Consider the following 12,219-nt stretch of genomic DNA (forward strand, 5'->3'; position numbering starts at 1 on the left):
GGGTGTAGCAGCTACAGCAACACAATTTAAGGGGGTGGGATGCATTGTGATACAGTGAGTTAAGCTGCTGCTTGGGATGCGCACATCTCATTTCAGATGCCTGCTAATTCACTCAGGAGGCAGCAGATGGTGGCCTAAGGACCTGGGTTCCAACATCCAGGAGGGAGACCTAGATGGAGTTCCTGGCTCCTGGCTCCTGGCTTTGGCCTGGCCAAGCCTCAGCTATTGCAAGGTACTGGGGGAGTGAAGCAACAGATGGAAGACCTCTCTTCTCTCTGTCATTCTACCTTTCAAATAATAATTGAGTAAATCTTTAAAATTAAAGAGAGGGTGGCAAGGGAGAGGGAGAAAAGGTGGAAGAGGGGGAGAGAAGAAAGCAGGAAGGGGCGTTTCCTTTTATTTGGGTTCCAAAGAATCAAACAAGTAGCTAAGAAACATATGAAGCCATGTTTACGATCTCTGATTTACCTCTTCCAAAAAGCACTGATTTTCAAATGAAACTCCTGGGTGGGGGGTTGGGCTCTGCCACTCGACTTGGCTGCGTGACCTGGAATAAGATGACCACACACTTCTGATCCTCACTTTATTCATCTGTAAAATGGAGACAAGAAAACGACCAGCGAGGACTAGCAAGAAAGATCTGTAAAACCCCACGCTTAGATTGCAACGTGTGTTCCATAAATGCTAACTCTTCTTCCACTGCTCCGGCTGGCCAGTGTTTATTTTCATAACGGAACTAACTGGATGTGATTTTTAAAAATCCATTTGTTGGAGTCCAGGCTAGCAACACTCACACAATCCTCCGCTTCTCCTCCATCTGTCTGCCAACTGACATTCTTTGCTGCTAATCTAAGACCAAGCCATATGTTCCCCGTATGGGAGACTCTTTCCTGCCCAGGTGGAGAAGCAGACGCAATGAGCTAATAAGTCTTTTCTGTCTCACCAGGGCAAGCCTTGGGAAAACTTCCAAACATTGGGAAGCTCTGAGGAGACACCACAAGCTTGGGTGACTATGTTGTTCATCAAATATTTTTTTCTTACCTTCTTTTTCCCTCCCAAGATCCCCCAACCATGTTTCAATCCTGTCATTACCTGTTTCCTCGTCTCTGTTTAGTCTAGCAGACAAGTCGAGACTCTGACGGAGATTTCGACATGGGATGTCTGTGTGGTGTCAAGGACCGTGGAGATGAAAGAGCACATTAAGGGCCGGAGGACTGAGCGGGAGGCGCTGAGTTACAGAGCCCGAAGCTGCAGCATCCGGGCAAAGGAAGGAGGCCTCTCTGGGGAGGCAGGTGCTAGAGGGGGGCACGGAGGGAGTGCTGCTGGGTGCTTAGCATTTAATGCCACCAAACTCAATGGCAAGTAAAATGTAGGAGCCCAAGCTCATGCAAAGACAGACAGACAGATGGAAAAGAAAGAAAGGCTATAGTGGTAGAAAGCACAAAATTATATTCTGCACATGAAAAAGAGAAAAAACAGCAAATTGGGAAATAAATATTTACCTTTCAATACTGCCCTGGTTTGCCAAGTTGTAAATAAACAGTATAACCTTAGAACATTAACATGACAAGGGCAGCTTGGAGAAATGTCTGAGAGGCACCCTGACTCTTTGACAGTTATATGAAGCAAAAATGAGGCTTTTGTGCTCTACTTTTTTGATATTACACTCTTTTCATTGTTTTGAAAACTTTGACAAGTTCACACTTAAATAATTCTAAAAAGATCATTTACGCAGCGGCTAATTTCTGCAACACTGGAGACCTACTAACAATCAAAGGCACGAGTTCTGATTCACCATGGGTTTGAGTGACTACATTGGCCCTTGTTCAATCCAGTTGCTGTCCATTTTCCAAATTTTTTGCTTAATTTGCGTTTTTGTAGACCTCATCTATGACCTAGGTAAACTATTTAAAATCGCAGCCTCAATTTCAACATCCACAAGATAGCAGTTAAAATCGCTTGCCAGCTAATTGTCTCATAAGGAGTGGAATAGTAAAGGTATTTTTACAAAGTGTTTTACCTCTTCTGAGGAGTTACATTAAGAAGTTTATTACCGTACAGAACAAGCAGGGATTAATACACCCATTAAATTGACCCCAGGCAGGGGATGTGACAGGCCTTGACCTCAAGCCGCGTGACCTGGTTCAAGTCATGACGTCATCGCTGATTGCATTCCCCAGGCGCCGATTTCTTCAGCAGGGACTGAAAACCAGCGCCAGGGTCTCGAAGGAAGGCACCAGAGATCACCGAAATCTTCCACCTTCGCACACGCTCGGGCCTGTCTCAGGAAGCGTCTCTTCTTGATTCCCAGCTCCGCCCACCATCCCCCGAGTTACACTTTGCCACCACTTCAAAGACATATACAATTAACAAGAGTATATAATTAGCGTTCGTGCCACATCCAGCCGTTTCACGCTCTCACAGGTAGAGGCAGGCACGAGGTGTTCCAGACGCGCATTGTCTCTAGGAAGTGTGCCACAGATCTTAATATTTTTAGTTTTCACAACTCCAAGAGTGAAAATTTAACTGAAAGGTATCTGTAGCACATTCAGCAACTTCTGCCTTTGAATTTATCGGAGGCTTTATTCTGTAAAGGAAACAGACAACTGTCCATGAATGTGATCATAAAAATTAGTTTTACATTAGGTAGAGAGCCGAGTGTGTTTACCATGGACATGAACTTGCTTAGTTCTAGACAGTAGGTCTCTACAAGGATAAAAAAAAAAAATGAGAAAGATCAGATATTATATTAAAGTACTTCATTTCTTTCCCAAATTAGCTCTCCTTCTGGAAGATAATGCTGGATAGTTATCCATGTAATACTTTCATTATAACAGAATGGCAAAGATTGCATTAGCCTCAAAAGAGATATGAACTGGAAAGGTCATTTCTGTGATAATGGAATTCATCAAGGAGACGGAAGAGACACTAGGAAAGATTCACAAAAGATGCCATTTTTTGCCCTCTGAAGTTTTTTTTTTTTTTTCTGATACCAAAAGCATTTAGTCCTTTACAAAAATTGTATTTTTTCAGTTCACCTGCAATGATGTTTTTTGTTTATCATTGCTACTGCTAAAAAGACATTCTGCATTTTGGTCTTACTGTGAATTGCACTGGGTCATCAAGATGACCTGAATATTTAACATTTAGCAAAGAGGGTTCTCCATCATGTTTGATTTCCACCCATTTATATCCCAAAATAGCTTTTCTTCCCAGACATAAAAGTAGTACTTCACAGGATGTCCCAATCTTTGGGGCTCTAAATTTACCTCCAATTTTCTGGGTTTTACGATTAAGTTAAGTCTCAAACCTTGGAAGCCTGCATCTCATTCCAACGTCGGGCATTTCAAATATTATTAAAAGCAACGTTAGTGTGACTTGTAGAGCTTTTGTGGGACTCGTGAATTAATTATCAGAAACACAAGTCACCTTAAATGTCTGCGGGGTTTTCTTAGTCATCGGCAAAGCTCAGTTACATTTTATGAGACTAAACAATTCACAAATAATTGAGATATAGTTTCCACTGCACTCTCCATGTATCTAACCTGTCATTCATTCCAACCTCTATTGACTCCTTCTGACCACATGACCTTCAGGAAACAATTTAAACGTTTGACTCTCAGTTTCTAAACATTAATTTTTGTCCTATCTACTTGATAGGAATTTGGGGTAAATGACATGAAATCATCATATGCATGAAACTTAAGAGAGATGAACTCATAAAATATCAAGATTCTTAGTCTTAACATTGTGCCATGTTTTTCCTTTTCTTTCTTTTATTTTTAAAGATTTTTTTTTACTTTTTTTTTGAAAGGCAGAGAGAGAAGAAGAGACACAGAGTAAGAGAGATCTTCCATCTGCTGGTTCATTCCCTAAATGCCCACAATAGCCAGGGTTGGACTGAGCCAAAGCCAGGAACTAGGAATTCTGAGCAGGTTTCCTATGTGCGTGCAGGGACCCAAGCACTTGGGTCGTTTCTGGTGCTTTCCAGGTGCATTAGCAGGGTGCTAGATCAGAAGCAGAGGCAGGACTCAATCCCAAGCACTCTTGCTGATGTGAAGCAGGCATCCCAATCTATAGTTTAACCTCTGCTCAAGGCCTACCCCTCCTTTTCTTTCTTCTGACATCAGCACCCCACTTACCCCGCCACTAAAATTATGACAATTTAATATGACAAACAGGAAGACCAGAAGTCTTCATAATGGTCATGGAAAACGTATATTATGAAAAAAAACTGCATGGATTTCAAAATGAATTCCCATCAAAATAGCATCTTTTAATTCTATTGTCCACAGGCGTGTGGAAGTACCCTCCTATGTACTTCCCTCGCTCATGCCATCAGGGTAAAGGCCAATCCTCCTCTGAACTTTGTGAAGAAATTTCTGTAGACATTTTCTGCTGCACATGGGGTAGATCTATTAGGTCCTGAAGCTGCCTGCCATGTGGGAACCCCCTGTATGGTCAAAGTAGCACCAGGGATATCTACGCACCAAATCAGGGTAGGTTCATGAGGGCAAATGAGGGGGAAAAGAGACTTCTGGCATCCCTCTCCTTACCAGTCATCAGCAACTCATATAGGCAGAAACCCTTTCAATGTATTCTTCTAAAAGTACCCGGCATGCTTCGTAGGAGAAACCATGCTGCCGTTGTTTGCCACCCTGGTTTAGCATCATTTAATCTGCACCAACCAATAAACGATCAGCCTTTCAGATCCCAGAGTTTCCTTAGGAGGCCATCTGTTTACAACCTCGAACTCATCTGCCTATGGTAACACGGGGCGGCAATGCTTGGGTCTCTGCACAAATCTATCAAGAGCATGCTTACCTGAAATACTACACTTATTGGGAAATGAACAAAGCAAAGAAATAAATTAAATAATGAAATGCAATGGGAAAAATTAATTAATAAGCCTCCTGGATCTTGAGGAAAAGAAGTTGCTTTTGTTTGTTAAGAGGAATAGATGAAGAGTTTTAAAAATTTTGGGGGGAGGAGCTGGCTCTGTGACATAGCAGGGAAAGCTGCTGCCTGCAGTGCCAGCATCCCATATGGATGCCAGTTCGAGTCCCAGCTGCTCTACATCCAATCCAGCTCTCTGCTACGGCCTGGAAAAGCAGTGGAAGATGACCCCTGCACCTGCATGGGAGACCTGGAAGAAGCTCCTGGCTCCTGGCTTCGGATGGACCCAGCTCTGGCCATTGCAGCCATTTGGGGAGTGAACCAGCAGATGGAAGACCTCTCTCTCTCTCTCTCTCTCTCTGTCTGTCTTTCAAATAAAATAAATAAATGAATCTTGAAAAAAATGTGGAGAAAAACACATTTAATATAGTTTCCAGGTCTCTGAAGGTTTTCTGCATCAGGTCTGATTTCTTTTCCTCAAATGAAGGCCGCATATTTCCCTGATGGTGGTGCACCCACTCCCCTTCGGCTGTGATTGCAGTTTTTTTTCAGGGCTCACAATTGCAGAGTACAAAAGGAAGGAAAGGACGAGAAGGCAGATGAGAGAGACTTCACAGAGACCTTAAGCAAGAATTATAAGACAATGGGGGGAAAAGAGTCAAAATGATGACATAGATTAAGGAGACTGGGGGAAAGTGCCCAGAATGGTGTCAAGTATGACCTGAGATGGACAAAAGCAGAAAGTATACCCAGGTACTTGGAATGAGCAAAGAGACATTCAATACAAGCAGTAAGAAAACCGCATCCTCTGAGACAATTTCTCTTGGAAGTCAGAAGCAGGCTGGGGGTGACAGAGTCAGTATCTTCAGGGCAAGGCGACTGAAGGGCCCCACAGCAAACAAGTGCAAACACAGGATCCTTCTAAGTCAGGTGTTCATAACCCCAGGAGAGCCTGAACTTTATGGAATAATGTCTACATGGGAAACTTGAAAAACCGACCAAGTACCCATAAATATATGTGTATCAAAATAAACGTCGTAAAGTTAAGATGCTCCAGACATTTTAAAAATCTACACAAAAGGAACAGTAAGCATATAGAAAGAGCTAAGTACAAGAGAGTGCAAACAAATAAACCATTAGGCCAATAATAGCATCTGGCATTGTAGGTTGCATGAGATGTCTTGATATATTTCAGCGGTTAATAAAAGGACATTACTTTGTGATACCTGATGGTTTTATATCACTGTCTCACTGGTCTACAAGTTGCTGAAACAGCAAATCATTTTACGAGCACGCTAACAAGCAAGCACAAGAACACTTTGCAATGCTGAGATTTTAAGAGCGGAGACAAACGACCTTACTGACCTCCAGTGCTTGGCACAGGTACCCATCAGGAGAGCTGTGGCTGGGACGGCGTGCAATCATTATGCACTGGAGAATGTGCTTGGAAGCCAGGGCTTTTGGGCCAGGAGAAGCGAAACAAAGGAGATGATGAGGGCTGGCGCCACAGCTCACTAGGCTAATCCTCCGCTTTGCGGCGCCAGCACACCAGGTTCTACTCCCAGTCGGGGCACCGGATTCTGTCCCGGTTGCTCCTCTTCCAGGCCAGCTCTCTGCTGTGGCCAGGGAGTGCAGTGGAGGATGGCCCAAGTGTTTGGGCCCTGCACCCGCATGGGAGACCAGGAGAAGTACCTGGCTCCTGCCTTTGGATCAGTGCGGTGTGCCGGCCCCGGCGGCCATTGGAGGGTGAACCAACGGAAGGAAGACCTTTCTCTCTGTCTCTCTCTCACTGTCCACTCTGCCTGTCAAAAAAAAAAAAAAAAAAAGAGATGATGATGAGACATCAGTATGTCTATAGTAGTAGCAGTCACACAATTTTTATGTCAAGACAATTTTCTGTTGTCTGTAAGTCATTTTACTTGCATCTTTTTTTACCCACAAGGCTGACATTCAGCAATTGATGTACAGGTCAAACATGTTATAGTAAGAGGCAGTCATCAGAAATCTTTCCTCAAAGATTTTTAAATATTAACAAAATATGTAATCCAATATGGTAAATGATTTAAGTTTACCAAGTCACCTTGTCACTATTTCACAAGCAACAAGTTTATTGCCTTTATGAAAAGAGGAGGAGTCGTGTTAATGATTAAACTCCCAGAGTGCACTTCACAGAATCTCCCTTCTGGGTTAACTGGATTTCAATAGTCAAACAAATCAGAGGGCAAGGCGGAAAGATATTTTTTAAAACTATCTGATCCTGGGGGGGTGGCATCCGATATGGGCCTGGGATGCTGGCATCCCATATGGGCACCAGCTTGTGTCCTGGCTGTTCCACTTCTGATCCAGCTCTCTGCTAAGTGGCGTGGGAGAGGCAGCAAAGAATGACCCAAGTGTTTGGGCCCTGCACCCCCATGGGACACCTAGAAGAAGATCCTGGCTCCTGGTTTCAGTCTGGCCTCGTGGCCATCTGAGAAGTGAACTGGAGGATGAAAGGTCTTTCTCTCCCTCTCTCTCTCTGTAACTCTGCCTTTCAAATAATTAAATCTTTTTTTAAAAAAATCCTATAAATAATTATTGTAAATAATGGGTACTCTGCTTTTAAGAAATCTTGTAAGAAAAAAAAAACACTGTTATAACCAATACAAATTAGCATTAAACATATAATAATAAAAACTATCATTTATTTAGCTACTACTGTTTGCCAAATATTGAACTTTCTGGAAGGTTCTCATGGCTCACAAATCAGGGGCCTTTACAAAGAGAGAGTAGCTGGCCTCATGTCACTTAACCAGGATAAAGTTTCCAATCGAGATCTGCCTGAATTCAAAGCTCAAGTTTTTCCGCTCATGAAACAGACAAGGATAGATAAGACTGCCTTTGGGCTTCTATTAAACTACTTAGCTCATAAAAGCTAGAAAAGTGGAAAATGAATTGTTTGCTTATTTTGACTATAAAGATAACTAAGGTTAAGCAGACGGGGGCAGCCCCCATCTGAGAGGAACACACACCACTTGGGGCAACCACTGCTTCTGCTTGGCTGACCTTGAACCCTTGGTGCTGCTCCCCCACCCTCCAAACAAATGGAAGAAACCTAACCTGTGGTTCAGAAGCTGGAAAAATCAGGGTCTGAGTCCTGGCTCTGGAAGTTTCCAAGTGTGCATCTAGGAGTCCATTACTTAACATCTCTGAAAGTCAACGTTTCCTCACAAAGCAGAGAACTCGCACAGTCCCTCAGGGTTGTCACCATAGGAACATGTAGGAAAAGTGCTTCAACAGTGGTTGGAGCAAATTAGGAGAATGATTAACTAAGACTGCTTTGGTCTTTCCGGAGGCTGAGGGCCAAGCGTTAAGGAATGGCATCCACTTGGAATGCCCCACGCTGCATAAGGTACCCTCTGTCTTAGAGCTAGAAAAGGAAAACAAGGCTTTAAGCCCAATAAGAGACTCCTACAGCAGCTGGCCAATTTCTAGCTTACTCATCTGAGGGCTGTGCCCAAGGTTCGGGAGGGCAGGCAATTAGCCTAACAGTTAAGATTCCTGCAACCTACATTGGCGTGCTTGGGTTCAATTCCAGGCTGTGGCTCCTGACTCCAGCCTCCCACTAGTGCCAACTCCGGGAGGCAGAGGCGATGACTCAGCAGTTGGAATCCTGCCCCCCCCTCCCCTCTGATACATAAATTAAACTTTAAAAACTAAAGCTGGTGGAATGAGCCATCTGCTCATGCTGCATAGTAGCCATGTATTATCTGCCTCCCTCAGGTCTCTGTGGCTGTTTTTCTCTCTGGAAAGTTGCGTGCCCAGTACTCACAGGTAGACCTGTAGCCCCCTGTTATACCAGCAAACCCATCACTGGAGTAGTCATTCCCCTTTGGTACTTTAATTTTGTTAAATAATATAAACTTAATAATGTACAGGGGATCCATGTCTCTCGAGTATAAAGTTATCTTCTGGCAACTCAGAGAATTATCTTTGAATCTTCTAAAAGGTGAAGAGTGTGACCATTTCTAAATCTACATTGTCAAATATGCTTTTCAGGTAAAATTTGCCCATGGTAACAGGGGAAATTTAAGAAAGAGAGAGAGAGAGAGAAAGGAGGGAAGGAAAGAAGGAAGGAAGGAAGGAAGGAAGGAAGGAAGGAAGGAAGGAAGGAAGGAAGGAAGGAAACCAGAATTCGTTCACCTACATTCACATTACAATCTCCCTGAAACTCGTCATTTTCAAAAATGGTGAACAGTTATGTACCTACTGAGGATGATCTCACAAAGCCACTGGATAGTCCTGGGTTTATTCTCAGAAAGGGTTGAGCCTCACAGTTTATCCCACAATCCAGCCAGGTTAGAAAATTATCAGAAAGTTTTATATGTTGGAATCCTGGTGATGAAAGAAAATCTATCTCAACACTGAAAATCCGTGGCGTGTTTAAGAGTTGGGGATCACTTGTCAAAGCCCAGGCCTACACGGCTCTCCACAGATAACAAGCACGGTGGTGGCGCGTACGGAGCACCATTATCAAAGCAAGGTGCACGGAAGGCTCTTGCATCTGTTGACTCCAAGACAATCCCAGAATCTCTACGTACCTTAAATTGGGTTTGGCTCCATTTCAAGAGAGAAGGGTTCAGGACCTGCTCTCTGCCTGCAATTTGCTGAGGGCAAAGTTCAGGCCATCACCATTTTATAAATGAGAAACCAAAATGTAAAGATTTTGAAATTAATTAAGGTAATCTAGAAACGGCCGGTGTGTCCTGGGCAGTTTGTTCTGGAGAGAAACGCAAAATGCATGCGAAAACTTTTGGAAAACTTAAAAGACGGATCAGGATGCCAGGGCTTGCTTCTATTAAGAAGAAACATGATCTTGAATCACAAAGGGAAGGGTTCAAGATAGATTTTTAATTGATGCTGAAATCTGCTTTGAGGGAAGGATGTGGGGATTTTTAAAAAGCAAATTAGTGAAAGCTATTTCTTGGTGTGGTTTGAGTGCGAGCTGAAGGTAAGTTGAACTCCATGACTTCCTGAAATTCCTCTGAGCCCAGAGTCTTTGAAATTCAACCCAGAAGATTTCAGACCACACAGTTGTGTGTGTGCGTGTGTGTGTGTGTTCATTTATTCTCTTGAAACACATTTGCTGAGCGTCTACTATGTGCTAGGTTCTGGGCAAAGTGCTGGGCATGCAACAATGCCCATGGGACAGTAAGACAAGGCCCCCGGCCTGCAGACTCCCACAGAGAAGGAGATTGCCACTAGGACCGGGGGAGGTGAGAGTGCAGTCAGTACAGGTGCCTTCCTGTGTTGGCACTGGTCATGTCTGCAGCTCTCTCACTGCCTCCCTGCCGCTGCCCCCTTATCACTAGACCCCTCACTCGCGCCTGGCTTCCAGTCTTTCACATTCCCCCTCCATACCTCAGGATGTAGGCCTAACATAGATTCAGGGCCCTGAATCAATGCTTAGTTCATAGCCATTCTCTTGGGTGAAATATGACACAACATGACATTCATTAATGAAAATGAGTCATTCTCTAATGATAAAGTATGGAAAGGAAGGCACAATGCAGAGAAGGTATTTAGTCCAAATATGGGAGATAATTGATGAGCGATGTCATTCATTAAGTCACGCCCCCATCAACTGTGTTCTTATAAAGCCAGCCCTTTGTCTTAGTGCCCTTTTTCCTCAGGGTGCACCTGCCCAAACATTTCACACCAGTCTCCCGCATCATCCTGAGCAGTTGTAACACTATGTAGATTGCAGTGTAAGCACTTCCCATCTTTGGGGGAGTCTAAAAATATATGCCTCCATGATTTAAGCTGAAGTGATCTCAAGAGAAACAAATTGTACAGAGCAATAAAAAAAGGTGTTGGGGAAATTCTGTTCACCCCTCGCCTACTCATCTACCACCCAGTTCAAACTACACAAAGTCACAGCCTGGGTCTATACCATTTGAGTGACAGGTTAAGAATGCAGTCAGACATCTGGTTGTCTCCAAGTATCCAAGTGTTTGGCATTATGTAGACACATAGATGGACGAAAGCCAGACTGTGGAAATGCTGGAGATGGCTTAAGAGGATGCCTTCGTATTACCCTAAATATTCCACAAAGGACAAAATATCTTCGCCCCAGTTTTCCTGGGGAGACTGTGTTTAAAAAAAAGTGATTTGGAGCAAAGATAAAGGGGGCCTGTCTTCCTGTGTAGTATCAGATACTGGCCCAAAATAAATGCTTTTGGCTGCTCCGATAGGTAAAATTATCTGCTTCTAAATTTCACCGTCTGGCATTTCTCCATTGGAGCTGACCTCATGGTGCTCTATTCCCTGAGAGCCTTTCTTTCCTCCCTGGGTTTCTCCATTAGCCGGCAAGTTGGATAGGCCTGGTCCTACGAACGTAGGTTTCTTAAAAGCAAAGATGAATATAAGCTTTATTTTATTCACATTAATTTTTAAAATTTCTGCATTTGGATGAAATTAACCCTATTTGCAGCATAAAACTGACAAGCTCATACAGACTTTTAACACTCCATTAATCTTACTCCGTTAGACTGGGGCACACACCAGCCAAAAACTGGAAATTTGATTAGCTGGCCCCATGCATTAACTATCTCATTGGTATGGCATTTTAAAATATTTTCCAGATACACAAAACCACGTTCATTTTTTTTTCATGTCTGTATGGGGTTAGCAAGAAACATACCAAACAAGTTCCTCATGAAATAGTTGTATATGAGCTACCAAAAATTGATTTTCTCGTAGGGATTTTTTTTCCTGATAAACAATAATCTGGAAGAGAACTGTGCAGTCTGAACTTTGATTTGTGGTAACCTTTCAGCTCAGGGCATTTTTTTCCCTGATCCTCTAGATTTATCAGGATCTGGTACATTTTTTTTTTTTACCCAGTGGCAATTTGATAATAATTCTCATTTTTATACAATACTCTGAGGTTTTCAGAAAATCCTTCTGATGGACATGAATCCAATTGGAGTCATTTTGAAATGGGTAGTCAATTTATTGGATTAGTTGATAAGGTGATGAAAATCTCTTCTAATCAGATGGATATCTTCAGTGAATCAAAAAAGGCTTTTTCATCCATCTCTAACTCATTAAAGCCTTTGTAAATCTCATGGAATGACTTAATGGTACATTTTCTGTCCCTTTCTTCTTTTGTGATTTTTAAACAGCTTGGCAAATTGTTCCTGGAGAAAACTGTGTGTCACAGCACAAATGCTTCAATTCAGAAACTAATGCAGCCCCCTGGCATGCCAGGAGCTGGCCAAACACGCCGAAATCAGGAAGACACCAAAACTCATCTATGTTAGATTCTCTGAGACCAGGAAAATA

General features: G+C 43.0%; 1 long non-coding RNA gene across 1 annotated transcript; it reads right to left on the reverse strand.

The window, feature by feature from the left end:
- Positions 1 to 1,510: 1,510 nt before the first annotated feature.
- On the reverse strand, positions 1,511 to 8,139 carry LOC127492768 (uncharacterized). The gene is made up of 3 exons (XR_007922520.2): positions 7,993 to 8,139; positions 6,262 to 6,698; positions 1,511 to 2,587 (listed from the first exon to the last, which is right to left on the reverse strand). It is a non-coding gene; the product is annotated as an uncharacterized lncRNA (long non-coding RNA).
- Between the last annotated feature and the right edge of the window lie 4,080 nt (positions 8,140 to 12,219).

This window comes from Oryctolagus cuniculus, chromosome 14, assembly GCF_964237555.1.
Source record: "Oryctolagus cuniculus chromosome 14, mOryCun1.1, whole genome shotgun sequence".
Classification (NCBI taxonomy): Eukaryota; Metazoa; Chordata; class Mammalia; order Lagomorpha; family Leporidae; genus Oryctolagus; species Oryctolagus cuniculus.